The following is a 22,554-nucleotide window of genomic DNA, read 5'->3' on the forward strand; positions in this document are numbered from 1 at the left end:
GCGCCCTGCTGCGCGCCACTGCCGGCATGCCAAAGCCATATGCCCACAGCTTTTTCCGAGCCTAAGATGGGAAAGAAAAGAAAAGGGAAGATTGTAACTCTCCTCAGATGTCTACACCAATTAGAGGACCAATGGATCTTCACATTAATCTTCTATTTCAACACTGCAACTTAATCTGAGAAATGAACTGGAAACTTCCTTGAGCTCTGGGGCTAGCCTCCCCCTCCCAACCCACTGAGTCTTTAGAAAGTAGCTGGTGCTGAAGTTATGAACTCTCCTTTACAACAGCAGATGGTAATTCCTATTTCTAATCAAGTGTATTCTTTAGAGGGAACTTTGGAAACTTTATCCATTTTGCCTAATGACAGACCTTTACTGTCTGTTCCCATTCCTGTCTCCCTGCCCCAGGGGATTCAAGGGGCTGATTCAGATGTAGTAGGAAATATTGGTGATATTTCCTTAAGGGATATTTGGAATACAGTCAACCATATTGGATTGAATATGTCAAATGTAGTATCTCAACTATGTGAATTTTCAACTGGTACATTTAATAAACTATCTGAGGTTGATAATAGGTTTAATAATGTAGAAACACAATTGGAGTCATAGAAAGCTGCAGTTGCTAATCTACAACAGTCAGTAGCTGCTGGTATTAAAGATAGTTTATTACTACATCATAAGATGAAAGGTTGGAAAATCAGTTGAAAGCTAATAATTTACGTTTCCTGCATTTTACATATTCTAGGTTAATCTCTGGTAATAAGCTCGTTGAGAGATATGCAATTGAAGTTCTTCAGTTTGCATTGGATACATCTTTTTTGCTTTCCATTTTTGAATTGTTGAACTCTACAGAGGGGGCTATGGATTTCTTGCCCCCCTCTCACCTCAGATCTTACCCTATTTCTTCAGATATCTAATGATGTTATTACTTCTAGAGCTACATTGTCTCTTTTGCCTTGAGCATTGATAAAGAGATTTTCTTTGGACAATATTTTAAGTTTAATAATTCACTGTTCTGTGGCCAAAGAGTACAAATTAGGGATGTGAATCATTTTTTGATGATTTAAAAAATCGTCCGATATTTTTTAAATCATCAAAAATCATTAGAGTGTGCGATACAATAGAAATTCCCCCGATTTATCGTGAAAAATCGTAAATCGGGGATTTGGGGGGAGGGCGGGAAAACTGGCATACCAAAACAACCTCTAAACTCACCCTGACCCTTTAAAACTAAACCCTTACCTTCCCCCACCCTCCCAAACCCCCCCTTTTTACTTTTTATGAGTACCTGGTGGTCCAGTGGAAGCCCTGGGACTGATCTCCCGCTCTCGGGCCATTGGTGCCATTTTGATGCCACTAATAAAAATGGCGCCGATGGCCCGATAAAAACAAAACCCACCGACCCTTTAAAAATTGACCCCTTAGCTTCCCCCACCCTCCCAACCCCCCCCCCCCCAAAATGTTTTAAAATTACGTGGTGGTCCAGTGGGGGCGCGGGGAGCGATCTCCCGCTCTCAGGCCATCGACTGCACTAATAAAAATGGCACTGATGGCCCTTTGCCCTTACCATGTGACAGGGTATCCGTGCCATTGGCCAGCCCCTGTCACATGGTAGGAGCACTGGATGCCCGGCGCCATCTTTAAAAATGGCACGGGCCATGGCCGGCTGTGGCCGGTGCCATCTTTAAAGATGGCGCCAGCCATCCAGTGCTCCTACCATGTGACAGGGGCTGGCCAATGGCACGGATACCCTGTCACATGGTAAGGGCAAAGGGCCATCGGCGCCATTTTTATTAGCGCAGTTGATGGCCTGAGAGTGGGAGATCGCTCCCTGCGCCCCCACTGGACCACCAGGTAATTTTAAAATGTTTTTGGGGGGGTCAGGAGGGTGGGGGAAGCTAAGGGGTCGGTTTTTAAGGGTCGGGGTGGGTTTTTGGTTTATCGGATCGAGCGTAGCCGATAAACAAAAACCCAATCGGGCCGGACGATAACAATTTTAAGATTTGAATCAGAACCGGAACCGATCAGATTCCGGTTCCGATTCACATCTCTAGTACAAATCTTTCCTGATGTCTCCAAGGAGACTCAGGTAAAGAGCAAATTATTTATACAGATGAAACCAAAGCTCTTGTCAATGGTGGCCACTTTCTTCGTGAAGTTTCTGTGCAAATGTATAGTAAATTATCAAGGAAATAAGTTTATTTTGGTAGATCCTATGCATTTCAAAACATTTATTGAAGATAAATTGGCATAATGCTCAATGGAGATTTTGTGTGCTGGAAGGTTTAATCGATCTAAATAGGTTATTTTTTCCTTTATATATTTAATATGCATATTTTGTATTAGTGGTCCCTAGTAATGTGATCTTTATCAAGTATGATATTTTTGATTTACTATATTATATTTACTTGCTTTTTTGACATACCTACTTTTTGTATAATATTCTGCATGATTTAGAAAGCTTAATAAAGTATAAATAATAATTTAAAAAATCTGCTGATCCTTAATATATTGCATCAACCATTCCAGGAGAACCATCTCCTTCATGATTTACAAGCACATTTAAACTCGTTTCTATTTGAGAATTTCTTTAAATTATTTTTACTTAATCATTCAGTTCCCCTTTATTGAAATATGTTTTCATAATTTAATCCTACCACCAAGTGGTATCAGGGGTATTGATCTATATTAGATCAAATTTGGAGAAAAATATATAGAATAAATCCAGGTCTACATTCACCTGACCTGAAAAAAATGTGGATTGGTAACCAATAATTGAGTTATGAGAAGGATATGGCAACTGCCCTGAGGGAATATCAGCTATAAAATTCAAATATCTCATCCAGTAAAATGTTCTTTCATGTATGACTTACACCATAAGGTCTATTTTCAAAAGGTTTTGACATCAGAGTTTGAGACTTAGTGCCAATTTCACCTTTGAAAATTAACTAGAGTTGAGTGCTTGCATTTAACTACCTAAAATATTGGTGGGACTGTAATCTCTGTGACCTCACCCTTTCTGAAATTATTTCTACTGTAGGGGCTGCCACAAGTATAAAATTGGATTTTGGTAGCATACCCCAACCTCCAGCTCCTTATCCCAAGGGACACACTACACACATTAATCAGGAGATAAAATAGGAATTCACCCCAAATTTATTAACAAAGGGCCTCATTTTCTAAAGTATCGCAGGCCTGCAATACTTTAGGGAATGAGGGGCGGGGAGCCGAAACGGGGGGCGGGCCTGCGCTAGCCAGCAGCAATCGCTGCTGGTTTTGCACCCAATAGCGCCACCATAGAAGGTTTAGCTATTGGGCGTGAACTTGGACGCGAAAAGGGCCTTACCTTTTCATCATCCGCGGCGTCTTCGCGGAGTTGGCCCTGGTGACGCCCCGACGCCTCCTCTTCCGAGGCCGACTTTGCTCCCATTTTGGTATCGCACACGATAAGGGACTTTTCGCATGCGAAACATCCCTTATTGCATGCGAGCCACTTGGAAAATAAAGCCCAAAGTTTGCTACCTTCATTGCTATTCTGTGAGGCTGATTAGCTTCCCTTCAATATCTGTATCTAACCCTCATCTTGGATTTATAATCTTCTGAAATTCAGCTGCTTCATAAGTCATTGGCCATTTAGCAGGGCATGTCTCAGGGCTATCATGACCATCTGCTATACCTTCTGCTCTCAGCATTTATGCTCCTGTTCTCATAGTTTTGCATATGTTCATCATAGGCAGAGCTTAGGCTTGTCATCATGGGTATCTGGTTCATGAGCATCTGGTGTCTGGAAATAAACATCTTTCATTAGTTAGCAAGGTCATAGATGCCTGTTTTATTTGCATCATGTGGCCATGTCTTTCTGATATATGAGTTGATAAGAATGAGTTGCTGTCATATTATGATTGGATTCTGCTAATCAGTGGGATGCCCTGCCACATCAGCAGCTTATTGTCAATCCTTTAATTGAATAGAGTTCATTTCAGATTTGAATGGATGTCAAGGACATTTTTCTTGCACAGTCAGTTCAGTGGTAGACCATATTAGGTAATCATGGCCTGCTTAGAAAAAGTCAACACTACTTTCCATGGTTCTGCATCTTCAGTTAGTTGTTTAGGCATCTTCCTGCAATATATTGAGCTTTGTCTGTTTGCCTAGGTCCAACTTCTCTTGTTGATTATACATCTCTTGTGACAAACTATTCTGATAGTTTAAGGTACAAATATTCTCATCAGCTGAATTCAAATCTATACTGCCCATATATTCTTCCCTTACTCTTCAGGTTCCTGGTCAAATTGTGATTTCAAAGACAGGAAAAGCATATTTGCTGCTAGAAATAAAAAAAATAAATTAACTTTTGTATTTTAAGTTCTGTATGAAAACTGGTTAACATCTAAAACTGACCATTTCTGACCATTAACTGGGCCAGAGTGGATAACAGATGTTAGGCACCTAGCACTGATATCTACCACTAGACACTTATATGCACTAATATTCAGGTTAGTGAACTGCAGGCCTAAAATTAGGCTCCTCTGTTTTAGGACCCTAAGGGGGTCATTTATCAAAATGCGCTAAGACATTTTTGCATGCGTTAAGGGCTTATCGCATGCAAAAAACCCCATTAATGCATGCAATAGGTCCATACCGCATGCGAAAACAACTTTAACGCATGCGACAGCACCATATGGTATGGTGCGATGCAAATTTGAAAAAGAGGAGGAGTTATGGGTGGGCAAAATGCTATCATACAGACTTAACACCAATTTTAACTACACCTTTTTGAATAGTGGTAAGCCATGCAATAGCAGGCAGTAGGGTTTAATTGCATTTTGCGATGTCCCCTGAAAGGTCTGTTTGAGTAGTTTGAAAGCTCCAGGGGAGGGGGAGGGGGGGGAGAGAGAGATAGAGTGTGTGAGAGTGAGAGAGAGTGCACCTAGCCGTAGTATATTCTCCCTAGATAGGTATTTGTATCCCTATGGTAGGCCCACCTAGTAACTCGAAATGATGGTTAGGTATTAGTGTACAGGGTTAGGGGCCACTTTGACATTCAACATGAGATGTACGAACAGAACAGTGGTCTCTTTTGAAGCTTTGATGGCCTTCAGAGTGAGGAAACTCACCCCAAGATGAGATGTGTGCAATGTTCTCTCCGCCTAGCTTGATGGACTCTCTACCTGGGTAAATTCAAGCTAGGCGGAGAGAACATTGCACACATCTCATCTTGGAGTGAGTTTCCTCTCTCCGAGGGTCATCAAATCTTCACAAGAGACCCACTGTTCTGTTAGTACATCTCACATTGAATGTCAAAGTGGCCCCTAACCCCCTACACCAATACCTAACCCTCACCTCGAGTTACTAGGTGGGCCTACCATAGGGACACAAATGCCTATCTAGGGAGAGTATACTATGGCTAGGTGTTCTCTCTCTCTCTCTCTCTCTCTCTCTCTCTCTCTCTCTCTCTTTCACTTTCTATTTCTCATATCCTCCAGTGGTTGAATGCAGGAAATATATCAGGTCTGGTACTTATCGCAAAGTCTGAAAAGGTTATCACAATTTGTGCTAACTTAGCTCTTTGCATAGGTAAATAGTACAAATTGTGATAAACTGTATATTAGCATAAACTACGCCCCTTTTGCTATCGCATGCGATACTTAATGCATTTTGATAAATCCAGGCCTAAGTTACATAAATGTTCAGCCTAAAATTTAGGTTCCTAATTTAATTTGACATTTCACCAAACATTAGCTGCTTAAAATGAAGGTGCCCAGGTCAGTGTCCTTTGAATATCAGTCTGTAAGTTTCCATCTAATGGTAAAAGGGGCAGCTTCCCTGGGGATGAATTTTCAAAATTTTATTGTGTACTATCCTATTTGCCACTGGGGTCCCTGATTGACAACTGCTTTTCCGGATCACCAGATGCTCCACCTGCCAGCATCATCAAGAGAACCAGTCCTTTAAATTTCAGGAGTGGACACCAAACTCCAGAAGAGCTCTTTGTTGAAATTTTTGTTCCTACTGTGCTTACTGTCCCATCTGCTGCTAGGGGCCCTGAGTGAAAACTGCTCCCTCCCTGGAACACTGGAAGCACTACTCACCAATGTCATCAAGCGCATAGGGCCATTTAATTTAAAGGAATTGATGCTGGATGTACCTACAGCAGAAGGTCTTGCCTCTCTGTCACATACACAAAGGAGCATGATGGAGTGTGTCAAAGGAGCTCACCCCTTCATGCACAACAGGACTGTTGGAGTACCAATTTCATCATATGTGGCTCCCTTAGTGTTTTTTCTCATCTTCTCTAGAGTGATCTCCCACAATAACTGTGGTATCCATGGACTATTGTTTCATTTCAAGATGACATTTGTCATCATAATTTCTTTATTTACCATAGTCATTGAAACAACAACAAATAGCCTACTTAAGTCAACATACAGTTTCAAGGTGACATTTATGCTTTAATATTTTTAGTTTCATAGGGAATACATAATTGGGGAGGCCATTTTGGACAGCAGTCAGTATAACATTATCCAGTAGAAGTATAAGAAATCCGTCAGGCCTAGATCAAATTTAATTCAATACATGAGAATCATACCTATTCTAACTTCAGATGCATGTAGCAAATTCATCTGTCTTAATCAGGATCAATCAGGAACAGAAGAGAATCCTTATCTGAAGAGCAGCCTGATGTGTAGTGTGTAACTGAATCCTGGTTATTAGAGAAAATGTACTACTTTCACAACTCTATTTATTTGGAGTAGAGGAGTAGCCTAATGGTTAGAGTAATGACCTACAAAACAAGGTTTAAACCACACTGCTACTTCTTATAATTGTGGGTAAACCACTTTATCCTCCGTTTTCTTAGGTACAAACTTATAGGGAGATTTATCAAGCCGCAATAAGGCTACAATGTGCAATAAATGCTGTATATCATGATATAACATTCTCACCGCGATATTCTCAATATCATCCATATTTTGGGTTAGAGTTCCTGCCCTATTACAATGAGCTTCTTGGCATGGTATTTGCATGCATGAATTTTACAAATCCATGCAAAGCAGCTTTTGCATATCTAATCCTATGTAAATAAAATAATGTGGCTGACTTTGAATTTTATCAGCCATGTTCTATTATCTTATCTATCTACACCTATCTGACAAACAGTAATCTACAGTGGCAGCACCAAGACCCTAACATGGATCTCAATGCTCCCAAGGTAGATTTAAAGGGTCCTGAGTTCAACAGACACCCCAGAGCCATCAATTTAGGTGGTCTCGCAAAAAAAAAAAAGAATAGATGTGGTTCATTATGATGATCCCACCTCTTGGCCAATCCCGTCCATATTGATTAACACCCCCCCCCAAGAATTGCATTCCCAATTCCCTGGCCCTTGCTGTCCATTAAAATAACATTGCAGTAGATGTTCCTTTCACCCCTCCCACCTCCCCACCCCCAACACTTCAAAAAGAACAATAGTGATCTAGTGACCCCCCTTCCTGGACTACCCTCCCACACCTTAAGTACAGCATTGGTGGTTGGGGGCAAAATAATGTGAGAATGATCCCTCCCTGATATGGAGCTTCTCCCATGATCAAATATAGCAGTTTAGTAAATCTATTTATTAGATTGTAAAACTCTGGGGACAAGGAAATACCTATAATACCTGAATGAGACCTGCTTTGGTGTGACAAAAAGTGAAATAGAAATCAAATAAATATATACATAAATGAGTTGAAAGCAGCAAAAACCAACATATATAATTTAGAACATTTATGGCGCAAATCTCATCTTGATGATTGAAATAATTATACCCAAGCATTAGACAACTATAGAGAGCAGGTCATGAAATACAAAAAAAATGTTTTTCTATAAATCAATCCAGGCTACTGGCAACAATTCATGAGAACTGTTTTATACAATCTCAAAATTGACCAATAGTATGCCAAATCCACTCCTGGCTTATTCAAAACCTGCTGACCAGCTGCACCTTGAGGCTTTTGCCTCATTATTTTCAAAAAAGGTTTCTGACCTTTGATCTCAATTCTTGTCTACTTAGGTGATATATAGACCATTATTAGCAAGCCACTATGGTGTCAATTTAATAGTCTCTCAAAGAATGATACCACTCAGATTGTAAAAAACATGAACCAGACCAACTATGCTTTAAATCCCTGTTGCACAGCAGTGAATAGTCTGAATACAGTTTTTATTGATGGTATCTGTGTACCACCATTTGGAACTCATTTGTTAAATATCTTTTTACAACATTGGGTGCTCTCTGCTGTATTGAAGCAGACTTCAATACATCTACGCCTTAATCAACTCAACTCAACTCACCAATTATCCTCCAATATCATCAGTCCTATTTCTCACTAAAGTAATCAAAGCTGCTGTCTTAAAACAACTATAGGCCTTGTTAGATGACTATGACATTCTGGATCAATTTCAGTTTGGTTTCAGACCTCATTATAGCACAAAATTACTTTTTAGATCCAGCATTCATGTCATTCAGAAAGGTTTCAATAATGGTATTAGTTACATCTTAGTCCTTTGTATTGGTAATAATGGTATTAGTTACATCTTCGATATCCTTGATCAAAACATACTTCTCTCTTATCTTCTTCAAATTGGAATACATGGCTCCGTTCTTACATGGTTTTAATCTTATATCTTTGGACGCACCTAAAAAGTGCAAGGTGGCTCACAGGTTTTGTCTTAGCATCCTCTGTCCACAATTGTTCCCCAGAGCTCACTACTTGCAGGTCCCGGTTTACAATATTGCCTCTACATAGATGATGTACAATTATTTTTTTCTTGCTGCAGCTGATAAAAAAAAACTACCCTGGGTCTCTCATCTCTATTTATTTGACTGTCAAAAAAAGGTGGTTAAGCTGTAACCGACTATCACTTAACTTGTCAAAAACTGAGATCATTTATCTCAGTAAATCCCTACTAACATGCTTTCCATCATCAATTACATTTCAGAGCTGTCTTATTCCTTTTTATGAAGAAAATAAGAAAGATTTTTTGATTCGGACCTCTCATTCCAGTCTCACTTTACAAAAGCGGTTCAGCAGTCTTTCTGGAAACTTAAGGTCATTTGGAAACTTAAACCATATAGAAACATAGAAACATAGAAATGACGGCAGAAGAAGACCAAACGGCCCATCCAGTCTGCCCAGCAAGCTACGCACTTTATCCATTTTTTCCCCTTTTTCTCTCTCCCACCTGTTACTATTGGCTTCCAGTACCCTCCAGTCCTAATTCCCCTCCACCCCACCACCAATGTAGAGAGCAGAGCCGTATCTGCATCCAAGTGAACATCCAGCTCAATTAGGGGTAGCAACCACTGTAACAAGCAGGCCACACCCCTGCCCCATACTCTTACCCACCCCTGGTTTTTTTTTGTTTGTTTGTTTGTTTTGTTGTTGTTTTTTGTTTTTTTTTGGAGATGGCAGCCCTCCATCCTTCCGCTCCGTGAAGGAGGAACACCAACAACTGGCATCCCGCGCCGTGAATGCCTCTGTGGCCACTGGCGCTCCGTGCAGTGTTTTGTTGCCTCCTCTTTATTCACGCCCTCTAGACTTGATGGAGCCACAGTGTTTATCTTGGACTAAATGAGTGCAGAACAGTCCTGTAATAGTTGGTAATCTTCAAGTTGTATTACAGTAATTAAATCTGTCTAGGACTACCACAATACAAACTGAAGGCCCTTCAGGTCATTCAGAATTTGGCTGCCAGAGTTTTAACTGGCATCTCAAAACCAGAATATATTTCACCTCTTTTATCATCATTACACTGGCTCCTGTGAAACAGAGTTCAATTTAAAATTTTCAAAAAGGTCCATAAACCCATGAGTGACAAAGTACCTGCAGGTATCAACTCCATGGACAGGAGTAGAAAAAAAAAGTGTACCTGCTTGGGGCAGGGGGGGTGCATTCATGCCCACTGGAAAGGACACCACTGGTAGTGCCCCTGGACAGGCTAAAACAGGCAGAGACAAAAGAGTATGGCTGTCAGCTCTAGTGTGGCTTTTCCTGCCTCCCATGGTCTGCATTGCCTCGGGGGGGGGGGGGGGGGGGGGTAAGCACTGTCGCTGTGCTGTGGACTGTCCCTGCCATAGCATGAAGACAAGAAGCCGACAGCCGTGAGGAAGGCCTTCTTTCTCCCTCCCTCAGTCCCTCATTAACATAAGAACTAGAGGGCAAAGGTAGAGCCGGCGCCATTTTGAAGATTGGCAATACGGCCCGCGTGCAGGAGGTCGCTCCCGGACACCCGCTGGACTTTTGGCAAGCCTTGTGGGGGTCAGGAAGCCCCCCCCCCAAGCTGGCCAAAAGTCCCTGGGGGTCCAGCGGGGGTCTGGGGGCGATCTCCAGCAGGCGTGACGTCGGGAGCCAGGAAACAAAATGGCGCCGGTGCTACCTTTGCCCAGTCGTGGCTAGAGAGAGAGGGAGATCGCGTCGGGACCCCCCCACTGGACCCCAGGTAATTTAAAACATTTTAGGGGGGTTCAGGAGGGTGGGGGATTTCTTTTAAAGGTTCGGGGTGGGTTTTAGGGTTTTTTTGGTGTGCCGGTTTTCTCGCGCCCTATTTAACGATACAATACAAATGCCCCTGACGATAATTCGGGGGCATTTGTATTGTATCTGCACTCTAACGATTTTGGACGATTTTAAAATTATCTGGCGATAATTTTAATCGTTCAAAAATGATTCACATCCCTAATAAGAACATGCCATACTGGGTCAGACCAAGGGTCCATCAAGCCCAGCATCCTGTTTCCAACAGTTGCCAATCCAGGCCATAAGAACCTGGCAAGTACCCAAAAACTAAGTCTATTCCATGTTACTGTTGCTAGTAATAACAGTGGCTGTCAGGTAATGAACTTCTCCTCCAAGAACTTATCCAATCCTTTTTTAAACACAGCTACACTAACTGTACTAACCACATCCTCTGGCAACAAATTCCAGAGATTATTTGTGCGTTGAGTGAAAAAGAGCTTTCTCCAATTAGTTTTAAATGTGCCACATGCTAACTTCATGGAGTGCCCCCTAGTCTTTCTATTATCGGAAAGAGTAAATAACCGGTTCACATCTACGCGTTCCACACCTCTTACGATTTTAAACACCTCTATCATATCCCCCCTCAGCCGTCTCTTCTCCAAGCTGAAAGGTCCTAACCTCTTTAGTCTTTCCTCATAGAGGAGCTGTTCCATTCCCCTTATCATTTTGGTCGCCCTTCTCTGTACCTTCTCCATCGCAATTATATCTTTTTTGAGATGCGGCGACCAGAATTGTACACAGTATTCAAGGTGCGGTCTCACCGTGGAGCGATACAGAGGCATTATGACATTTTCCGTTTTATTCACCATTGCCTTTCTAATAATTCCCAACATTCTGTTTGCTTTTTTGACTGCCGCAGCACACTGAACCAACGATTTCAATGTGTTATCCACTATGACGCCTAGATCTCTTTCTTGGGTTGTAGCACCTAATATGGAACCTAACTTTGTATAATTATAGCATGGGTTATTTTTCCCTATATGCATCACCTTGCACTTTTCCACATTAAATTCCATCTGCCATTTTGATGCCCAATTTTCCAGTCTCACAAGATCTTCCTGCAATTTATCACAATCTGCTTGTGATTTAACTACTCTGAACAATTTTGTATCATCTGCAAATCTGATTATCTCACTCGTCGTATTTCTTTCCAGATCATTTATAAATATATTGAAAAGTAAGGGTCCCAATACAGATCCTTGAGGCACTCCACTGCCCACTCCCTTCCACTGAGAAAATTGTCCATTTAATCCTACTCTCTGTTTCCTATCTTTTAGCCAGTTTATAATCCACGAAAGGACATCCCATGACTTTTTACTTTTCCTAGAAGCCTCTCATGAGGAACTTTGTCAAACGCCTTCTGAAAATTCAAGTACACTACATCTACAGGTTCACCTTTATCCACATGTTTATTAACTCCTTCAAAAAAGTGAAGCAGATTTGTGAGGCAAGACTTGCCGTGGGTAAAGCCATGCTGACTTTGTTCCATTAAACCATGTCTTTCTATATGTTCTATGATTTTGATGTTTAGAATATTTTCCACTATTTTTCCTGGCACTTAAGTCAGGCTGACCAGTCTGTAGTTTCCCAGATCGCCCCTGGAGCCCTTTTTAAATATTGGGGTTACATTAGCTATGCTCCAGTCTTCAATAACAATGGATGATTTTAATGATAGGTTACAAATTTTTACTAATAGGTCTGAAATTTCATATTTTAGTTCCTTCAGAACCCTGGGGTGTATACCATCTGGTCCAGGTGATTTACTACTCTTCAGTTTGTCAATCAGGCCTACCACATCCTCTAGATTCACCGTGATTTGGTTCAGTCCATCTGAATCATTACCCAAAGAAATCTTTTCCAGTGCGAGTACCTCCCCAACATCCTCTTCAGTAAACACTGAAGCAAAGAAATCATTTAATCTTTCCGCGATGGCCTTATTTTCTCTAAGTGCCCCTTTAACCCCTCGATCATCTAATGGTCCAACTGACTCCCTCACAGGCTTTCTGCTTCAGATATATTTTTAAAAGTTTTTACTGTGAGTTTTTGCCTCTACGACCAGCTTCTTTCAAATTCTCTCTTAGCCTGTCTTATCAATGTCTTACATTTAACTTGCCAACACTTATGCATTATCCTATTTTCTTCTGTTGGATCCTTCTTCCAATTTTGAATGAAGATCTTTTGGCTAAAATAGCTTCTTTCGCATCCCCTTTTAACCATGACGGTGATCATTTTGCCTTCTTTCCACCTTTCTTACTTTGTGGAATACATGTGGACTGTGCTTCTAGGATGGTATTTTTTAACAATGGCCACGCCTCTTGCACACTTTTTACCTTTGTAGCTGCTCCTTTCATTTTTTTTCTAACAATTTTTCTCATTTTATCAAAGTTTCCCTTTTGAAAGTTTAGCACAAGAGCCGTGGATATGCTTACTGTCCCCCTTCCAGTCATTAATTCAAATTTGATCATATTATGATCACTATTGCCAAGCGGCCCCACCACCGTTTCCTCTCCCACCTGTGAGAGAGGAAACGGTGCTCCACTAAGAATTAGATCTAAAATTGTTCCCTGTCTTGTCGGTTCCTGAACAAATTGCTCCATAAAAATGTCATTTATTCCATCCAGGAACTTTATATCTCTAGCATTTAGCGATGATACATTTACCCAGTCAATATTGAGGTAATTGAAGTCTCCCATTATTACCGCACTACCAATTTGGTTAGCTTCCCTAATTTCTCTTAGCATTTCACTGTCAGTCTCACCATCTTGACCAGGTGGAAGGTAGTATACTCCTATCACTATAGTCCTCCCCAACACACAAGGGATTTCTACCCATAAAGATTCAATTGTGCATTTAGTCTCATGCAGGATGTTAATCCTGTTGGACTCTCTGCCATCCCAGACATAAAGCGCCACGCCGCCTCCCAGGTGCTCCTCTCTGTCATTGCGATATAGCAATGTCCTATTGGTTGTCCTCCTTCCACTATGTCTCTGAGATGCCAATTAAGTCTATGTCATCATTCACTGCTAGATACCAAATACAAACAAGCACCAAAAATATTTTTTGGGGAAATTATACTTAGTCAATTCACATCCAATTCCCCCTTTGTAAATTCTTTTTTCATTAAATCTGTAAATTCTTTAGTGCTCACAAATCGTGAGTCATTGCAATTCAACTCACAATAATTTACTGAGAGACAGTCGAGCCTGTGTGCTGACCCGAACTAGCCTCCCATCTGAATAGAAAGGAACAAAAAAATTTTAAGGAATGGAGGAAGGGTTTCATATATCTGAGTTTAAAGCCCCCACCAGGGTGAACTCAATTCATGTATGTATAATCATGAACCAAACCTCCTCCATCCCATGTTTTTTATATATTTTTTAAATTGTGTTTCATTGATTTAAATTACAGGTTAATATGTGGGATTACGTCCTTCCAGCTGAGATTTGAAGGCAGTGTCTTATAAAGCTTTTTCCAAGTAGACGTCATTACGTTACAGCAATGAGTGTTGCGATTGGTGGGTTCACCATCTGTGTGCACAGGTTAAAAACCATGGCGGTTAGGATGGAGCGTTTCAACAACGCATTGAGCGCATTCGGCGTCTTTGGAGAAGTTTTTTAACATCACGGAAGGCTCTGGTACACCGACTGATTTTCAAATAGGATAACATCCCCTGAGGAAAGGTCCGGTTTCGGACCAGAAACATGGCTACGTCGGGTTGTCAACTTTCATCAGATAAGTCGGGACTTTTAAATATTTAAAAGAAGAAGAATGATACGTTTAGATTTATAAATGATTTTCTAGTAAATTGACACAGTGGTTTAAGCTTGTTGCACACAATTTAAAAAATATATAAAAAACATGGGATGGAGGAGGTTTGGTTCATGATTATACATACATGAATTGAGTTCACCCTGGTGGGGGCTTTAAACTCAGATATATGAAACCCTTCCTCCATTCCTTAAAATTTTTTTTTTCCTTTCTATTCAGATGGGAGGCTAGTTCGGGTCAGCACACAGGCTCGACTGTCTCTCAGTAAATTATTGTGAGTTGAATTGCAATGACTCACGATTTGTGAGCACTAAAGAATTTACAGATTTAATGAAAAAAGAATTTACAAAGGGGGAATTGGATGTGAATTGATCATTCACTGCTATACATTCAAATTCTCCCATCTTACTTCTTACTTCTTAGATTCCTGGCATTAGCATACAAACATTTCAAAGTTTGTTTTTTGTTTGTATTTTTATTCTGGTTTTTAATTGATAGGGATAAGTTAGAATTTTTTAGATCAGGTGAGTTTTTAGTTACAGGTACTTGGACTACTTTTCTTATTATTGGAACCTCACTGTCGGGATGCCCTAATTCTAATGCATCATTAGTATCCTTTGAAGATACCTCTCTCCGAAGCATGGCACTGAAGGAGGCCCCTGCCTCTGCAGCAGAAGTAGCACAGAGGCCAGCAGGAAAGACGGCAAAAGCAGCATGGGAACACTCCAGCTGCGAAGATCATGCCTCTGCCAGACCGGTAGGCCCAGTGAGGAGGTCATCTCCTGGCACCCTCTTAAAGGGGCTGGGTCTTGGCAGCGCTGCAGGGGCAGAAGATAAGTGAAATAAATAAAAAGTAAAATAAAAGAGAAACAAAATAATAAAACAAAAGCAAAATAAATTAAAGAGATGGGAGGGGGAGGCAGACAAGCGGCAAGGGGGTTATGAAAGCCCCAACTCAGTGAGTAAGACCCCCACAGACCTGGGAGTCTCAGTCATAAAGAAGGATGTGAAAAGCAGCAAGGAATTATGGGAGAGCCAGTGCTGCTGCCTCAGATTGTGCTGGAGAGAGAAAACCCAGGAGACAAGTTGATGCAGCCCCGGGGAAAAACAATTTTAAAAAATTGGGTTAGAATTGGTACTTGGATGGCCAGTACTAACCTTCGTCACCTGTGCCAAGGTCGCTGGGCATGTTTTTGTGGTCAGAGAAAATTCTTCTGTGCCAAAGATTCCAGGTTTTTAAGAAATCCAGTCCAGGTTTTGTCTGCAGCACCCTGTATGGTTATTAAAGCAGTTCAAAATCACAAGGGCTAGCCTCCTGTCTTTTGCAGTGATTTGCCCAGCATAAGGACATTAAAAATGAGTTGTCATCCTTCTGGAAAACTTATTTGGGACAGCGCAGCAACTTTAAAAAAATATTGGAAATTAAATAGAGTTAGCTGACAGCTAAGAAGGCTGAGAGTAGCAGCCTCAGGGGAAGTTAGAAAGTTTTAAAAGTGGTACTACTTCAGGTGACATTATCAGAGCAAGGATCTGCTTGCTGAAGAAAAAGGGTCTGCCCGTGGAGATTAACACAGCAGCCGAGGCAAAACAGTGTGCTCAGCCGAGTGCACTGTATAACCAGTACTCCGACGTGAGTTAAATAGGCGCTAATCCACCCCCTAATGCAATAGGGGGATTAGCAACTATTTAACCCGCTTCGGACACGGAGTGAATGTAATAGAGCTCATCACATGCAAATGCACGTGAATGAGGCTATTACTCATTCACTCCGTATGCAAGAAAATAAATGTGTCTCAGACGCACATTTATCTCTCAGCTATTAATGCCTGGCAGACGGCCGGTTATGAAAACTGATGCTGAATTTACTGGCATCAGTCTTCATAACCGGCAGCTGCAGCGGGGTCACGTTGGCAAGGAGGCGCTAAGGTCGCACAAGCGACCCAGGTGCCTCCTTGCTAGCGTGACCCTCTAATTTGAGTATTGTATGGCGCCACCCCTTGTGAGCACTATGCGCTCATTAGGAAAGCGGGCGCTAACTTTTCAGCGCCCACTTTCCGCGCTTTATATTGCATCGGCCCCACAGAAGGTAGGAGGTTTTTGGAGGAGTTCTGCCAGACTCCAAAGAATTTGTGGTGAAGCCAGCCTGCACTCACGGGGAATCAGCCATAGGAACCAGTAACACATCTGCTGCTATATCCCTGAAGAGATTGGAAGAAGGAAGAAGAAAAAAAAAGGGAGTTTAAATCCAAGGTGATTCCTGTGCCCTATAAATTAAAAAGGGGACAGGTAGTTAAGAGTAAAAATGCTAAACAGGAACGCAGTAATATTTGCCTGTTTTAGCTAGAGGGGCGTGGGAAGACTTAAAAATTGTAAAAAAGTAAATGTTGTTCTCCTGAAAAAAAAAAAAAGACAGGGAATTGTTGCTTAACTGTTTTCTTTAATTAGATTTCCAGTTTTACCAAGCTGCCGGACACCTGGCAGAAGAAATTTGGTGCCAGGGAGGCAGTATTTGTTGTTGATTTGGTATAGTTAGGTAGTAGATACGCCCTTGGAGGTGGTCGCCAACAAAAACATATAGGCGTACATTTTCAAAAACTGCGCGCGCACGTACTTTTGTTTGCGCACCACGCACGAACAAAAGTACGCTGGATTTTATAAGATACGCGTGTAGCCTATAAAATCTGGGGTCAGCGCACGCAAGAGGGTGCACATTTGTGCAACCGGCGCGCGCCGAGCCTGGCGCGCGCTGCCTGTTCCCTCCCCTCCCTTCCCCACCCCCCCGGCCCTATCTAAAAACCCCCTACCTTTGTCGGCAGATTTACACCTACCCGAGGCAGGTGTAAATCTGCGTGCACCAACGGGCTGCTGGCGCGCCATCACCCGACCCGGGGGCTGGTCCGGAGACCTCGGCCACGCCCCCAGGCCGGCACCATGCCCCCGGACCCTCCCCGAACCGCCCCCTGACCCCGGACACGCCCACGGACACGCCCCTCCCGCCCCTTTTACGAAGCCCCGGGACTTACGTGCGTCCCGGGGCTATGCACGCGCCGGACGCCTATGCAAGATAGGCGCGCCGGCGCGCGAGTGCTCTGTGCGCGTAAATCCGGCCGGATTTGCGCGAGTGCCCTGTGCGCATAAATCCAGCCGGATTTACCCGTGCAGGGCTTTCAAAATTCGGCCCATAGTGAAGAACCAAAAAAGAGACTCTCCTTGTTTCAACAAAGCTTGGAAGAGAAAAATATAACCCACAGCTATTCAATTTCATGAGATACAAATTTGAAAGGGTGGACACAGGGTAAAACAAAGGGTAATACTTATCTGAACCTTGAGTTGTATTCAGCAGAAAGTCCTGCAAGTAACAGAATAGAGCTGTTAATATTGCTTAAAACTGCTATATATAAAAGCAACATTTGAAAGCATTTACAATTTCAAAATGTTGTCTAATTGTTGTCTTCTGTTAGCAAAAGTTTTTGAAGTATTTTTTAACCCCTCTCTTTTCTGGCATGACTACCCTCTCACTATTGGCGACTGAAGTGTAATAATAATAGAAGGGTTTCAGTTGTTTTCAATTGGGTGTCACTAGATGCTATCACAAAGGGGGCAGCTAAGAAGGATACTCTCCTTTCAGATGGGGCACCTGATCAAGACCAAAGGGATTTAATCAACCAAGCAGTCCCTCAGAGGTAGAGGGGAAAGGCAGAGTTTTTAATATAAAAGTAATTGAGATGAAATCACCATATATACATTCATTTAACTTTGATTTTTGTTGAATTGATCAAATAATCAAATAAATATATTCTTCAGCATACATATATAAAAGAAATAAATATATTACTTTGTGCACTTAATGATTACCCATTCTGTGTCTTACCTAAAATAACACTTATATGTATGTAAGTATGACTAGATATTTCTCTTTTCTTTATCTTTTAGGTATTTTCACTTTAAGGACTCCAAATAGAATGTTTTCAAGAACATAGCTTCTGTTCAAAGTTCCTGTCAGATAAGTATAAATTATTCACAGAAATTCTTATCTCATGGAGTAAATTGTCTCTGATATATATTTTAAATAATTGATCCTTTGTGTTTATGTTTTTTTCAGATTCTCTGGATCAGCAAAGATGAACTGCAGAGTGCTCTAGGTAAGTATATGTTTATTTTTCATTTTCTTGTCTATTTTCTTTATTATGTGTTGCGCTGATGGTGGATCGCTAGCCCGAGATGGGGTTGGCGCTACCCGCAGGGCAAGCCCTACAGATCCCCACCGTCGGGTGGCAGAGCAGGCTAGAAGACGGAGGCCGACTGGAGATTCGCCAATACCAGCCCACGTTCCCCTTAGGTTGAGCCCTCGGGTGCCAGGGCTGGCTAGACTTAGGCGGGCCTCCGTGAGACAACTCCCAGTTGATGTAGACAAGGGTATACCAGAAACCAGCAGAGGTGTTGGAAGACCAAGGATGGTCCAGATGAGGCAGGGTTCCAGAGACTCAGACGCCAACAGGAACAAAGGAGGACAGGAGGCGACCAAGTAAAGATAGGCCGAAGCCTGAGAGGTCAGGTCCATAAGAGACAAGGAGAGTCCAAGGCAAGCTGGAGTCAGGGTAGGTGGCAGAAAGGCACAGTACCAGGAGCGGAGCAGAGGTCAGAGCCAGGAGAATCAGTCCAAGTGTCGTCCAGACGATGTAGGGGTAATTACCAGAGAATCAGTCCAAGCGTATCCCAGGCCATGCAGGGGTCAATACCAGAGAATCAGTCCAAGCGTAGTCAGGGCGATGCAGGGGTCAATACCAGAGAATCAGTCCAAGCGTAGCCCAGGCAATGCAGGGGTCAATATCAGAGAATCAGTCCAAGGAACGAGGAGCAGACAAGGGAACACGCAGGGACAGGAACCAGGAATGATAACAGGAACAGACAACAGGAACAGGATCCAGGAAAAAGCAACTAGTACACGAGCAATCTTGGAGACCTGTTGCCAAGGCAGGGAACTAGTGGCTGGGCCCTGCCTTTTATACAGAGGCCCAGTGATGTCATCATCCGGGTCCACGGGCTAATTTCCCACCACGGCCCCTTTAAAAGAGCACAAGTTGCATGAGCGTGCACCTAAGCTGGAGCCTGGAGGAAGGAGAGTGGCGACATCACTCCGCAGCCCGTGCGGGGAGGCCCACCAGGCACCAGGATGAACCACGCAGGAGTCAGAAGCAGGAGAGGTGGCTGCAGGCGCTCGGGGATGGAACCAGAGCTAGCAGCTGAGCTCCCAGGGTAAGTAGGCCCGGGTGTGGGCCCTGCACAACCGGGACACGTAACATTATGTATATTTCTGTCTTCTTTTACTTTATCTTTACTGTTAGTCTTTCTTTTTCTATTCTGTCTCTTTGTTTTCCCTTGCTATGACTGGTGTTGGTTGTACCAATAATGCTAGTGTGTGCACACACTTATCTCTGACCTGAATATCTTTTTTTGGCTCTTCTTTCTTCTTCTTCAATTCTTCTTTCTATTCTCTATCTGTTAAAAACTCAAGAGAATCTATCTCCCTATACCAACAAATCTTCCACAGATTATTAAGTATGTGAGCTCTTTCAGTGTATTCTCCAATGTATTTCTAATTAAAAATAAAAAGTGTATGTCTAATAAGAAATAAAATAATAATTAAATTACCCTAGCTAAAAAAAAAAAAAAGAACTGGAAGAACTTTGCTGATAATTTGAGGACTGACACTCTTTCACATTCAATACTTTGAGATTGTATGAATTTTTTCTATTATTTGTTTGGGTAATTGCCAGGTTCTTATGGCCTGGTTTGCCCTCTGTTGGAAACAGGATTCTGGGCTTGATGGACCCTTGGTCTGACCCTGCATGGCAATTTCTTATGTTCTTATGTTCTGTAACAAACAAGGAAAACTGGTCAGAGTGGTAGGGAATGCTGTTGGACAGTATTACTAATTAAACTGTTGGGCTCAGTATAGCGTTAGTGTATGTTAGTTCACACTTCACTATCTTGTTCCCTGAACAATTTATAATCTTTCTCAATGGCATATACTTTCAGCCTTCTATTCACTAAAGGGTAGATTTTCAAAGGTCTACATGTGTAAATCCCAGGATTTACGTGCGTGGCCGGGCCTTGCGCGCATTGGGCAAATTTTCAAAGAGGCCCAGTCACACGCATAAACCCTGGTACATGCACAACTGCCGGGCCTCTTCAAAGGGATGGGCCGGGGGCAGAGTCTTGGCGGGGAGGGGCGGGGGCAAGCCAAGACAGGGACATTGATTGCTGTCCTGAAGACTCACGCGCCGGCCAGTTGCTGGAGCATGCAACTTACTTCAGCCTGGGGACTTGAAGTAAGTTCAAAAGCAAAAAAAAAAAGGTAGGGTTAGGATGGGGAGGATAGGGGAAGAGGGGAAGAGGGAGGGAGTATAGGTAGGGGGTAGGGAAGTTCCCTCCCAGCCCGCTCCTTCATTGGAGCAGATTGGGGAAGGCCTGAATGCATCGCCGTGCGGAAATTGCAAAAGTTCCCCCCCTTGCATGCACCGCCCGCACATATGTGCACGGATTATAAAATCCAGCACGCATGTGCGCGCTGCCATCGGATGCGCACATATTATAAAATTGGTGCGTCCATGAGTGCGCGCCAGGAAGCGTGTGCACATGGACGTGTGCACACATGTTTGAAAATCTACCCCAAGTTGCCAATAAATACTCATTTTGCAACTTTAATATTACTAATAACTTTCTTAACCTGACCTTACTTTTGCCTAGATACTGTATTTCTTAACCTCCATTCACACAGCTCATTCACACTTTTGTTATATGTTCACAGTTCTTTTCCCTTTTTTTGAAATATTTTATCACTTTTGAAGCCTTTCTAGCAGAGCATCTTGACAGAGCTTCTGTTTCCATTAAGGTCAGACTCTCAACTACCAAGATTCTCAACTGTCTTTTCCCTTTCCATTCCATGCCATGATGTTATCGAGCTCTATTTTTCTTTATTTATACTAGGTGCTCCTTCATTCTGTGCTGGTTAGCCTATCCAAAATATTGGGTCATCTAAATTTCACTTTTGTAATTTTTCTGTTATTTTATTTTAATTCAGGGGTTTCTTAATTTTTCTAATGAATTTGTGCTGTTTCCAGTATCGATAATATTATACTGACCTGCTCACTTGTTGCCAATGAAGCCATAACTATGCATCTCCCGGATACAGCTTTGGAACTATCTCAGTTTCTCTGGTGGTCTTTGTTTTTTATGGGATGTCTTGGTCAGTCCACAGGTGTTAGGGGTGGTCAGATACTACCATTTATCTTCAAAGGTTAATTTTATTTTTGTCTTGAGCATCTAAAAGTGTTTTTCTTAATAGAAGATGAATCATCCTGCTTTAATAAAATTGTTGCAGGTCATTTCCATTCTTGAAAAACACTTTATAGCTGCTGGTAGATATATATTTTCATATATGCTGGTAGATTTATTTTTCATAAACCACGCCAAGGGCCTCACCTTGCTAGAGTGCACCACTGCCCTTGAAATAGAATCATTCATCAAGAAAGCCAGACCATCCACCCACCCCTCAAACACTATGGGGTAGATTTTCAAAGGGGTACACGCGTAGGATACGCGCGTACCCCCCAAAAACCTACCCCAAACACCCCCTACGCGCACCGAGCCTATTTTGCATAGCCTCGGCGGCGCGTGCAAGCCTTGGGAAGCGCGTAAGTCCTGGGGCTTGCATGGAGAGGCGTGCCGGGGGGCATGTCGGGGGCATGGCAGTCGTGACGCGGCGTGTCGGGGGCGTGGCATGGGTGGCGTGGCGTTTCGGGGGCGGTGCCGTGGGCATGGTTTCGGCCAGGGGGCGTTCCGGGGGCGTGGCCGCACCCTCCGGAACAGCCCCTGGGTCGGGTGATGGCGTGCCAGCAGCCTGCTGGCGCGCGCAGATTTACATCTGCCTCCGGCAGGCGTAAATCCGTCCATAAAGGTAGGGGATGGGGTTTAGATAGGGCCGGGGGGGTGGGTTAGATAGGGGAAGGGAGGGCAAGGTGAGGGGAGGGCAAAATAAAGTTCCCTCCGAGGCCGCTCCGATTTCAGAGCGGCCTCGGAGGGAACGGAGGCAGGCTGCGCAGCTCGGCGCATGCAGGCTGCCCAAAATCGGCAGCCTTGCACGCGCTGATCCCGGATTTTAATGGATACGTGCGGCTACGCGCGTATCTATTGAAATCCTGCATACTCTTGTTCTCGCCTGGTGTGC

Source organism: Rhinatrema bivittatum, chromosome 9 (genome assembly GCF_901001135.1).
Source record: "Rhinatrema bivittatum chromosome 9, aRhiBiv1.1, whole genome shotgun sequence".
Classification (NCBI taxonomy): domain Eukaryota; kingdom Metazoa; phylum Chordata; class Amphibia; order Gymnophiona; family Rhinatrematidae; genus Rhinatrema; species Rhinatrema bivittatum.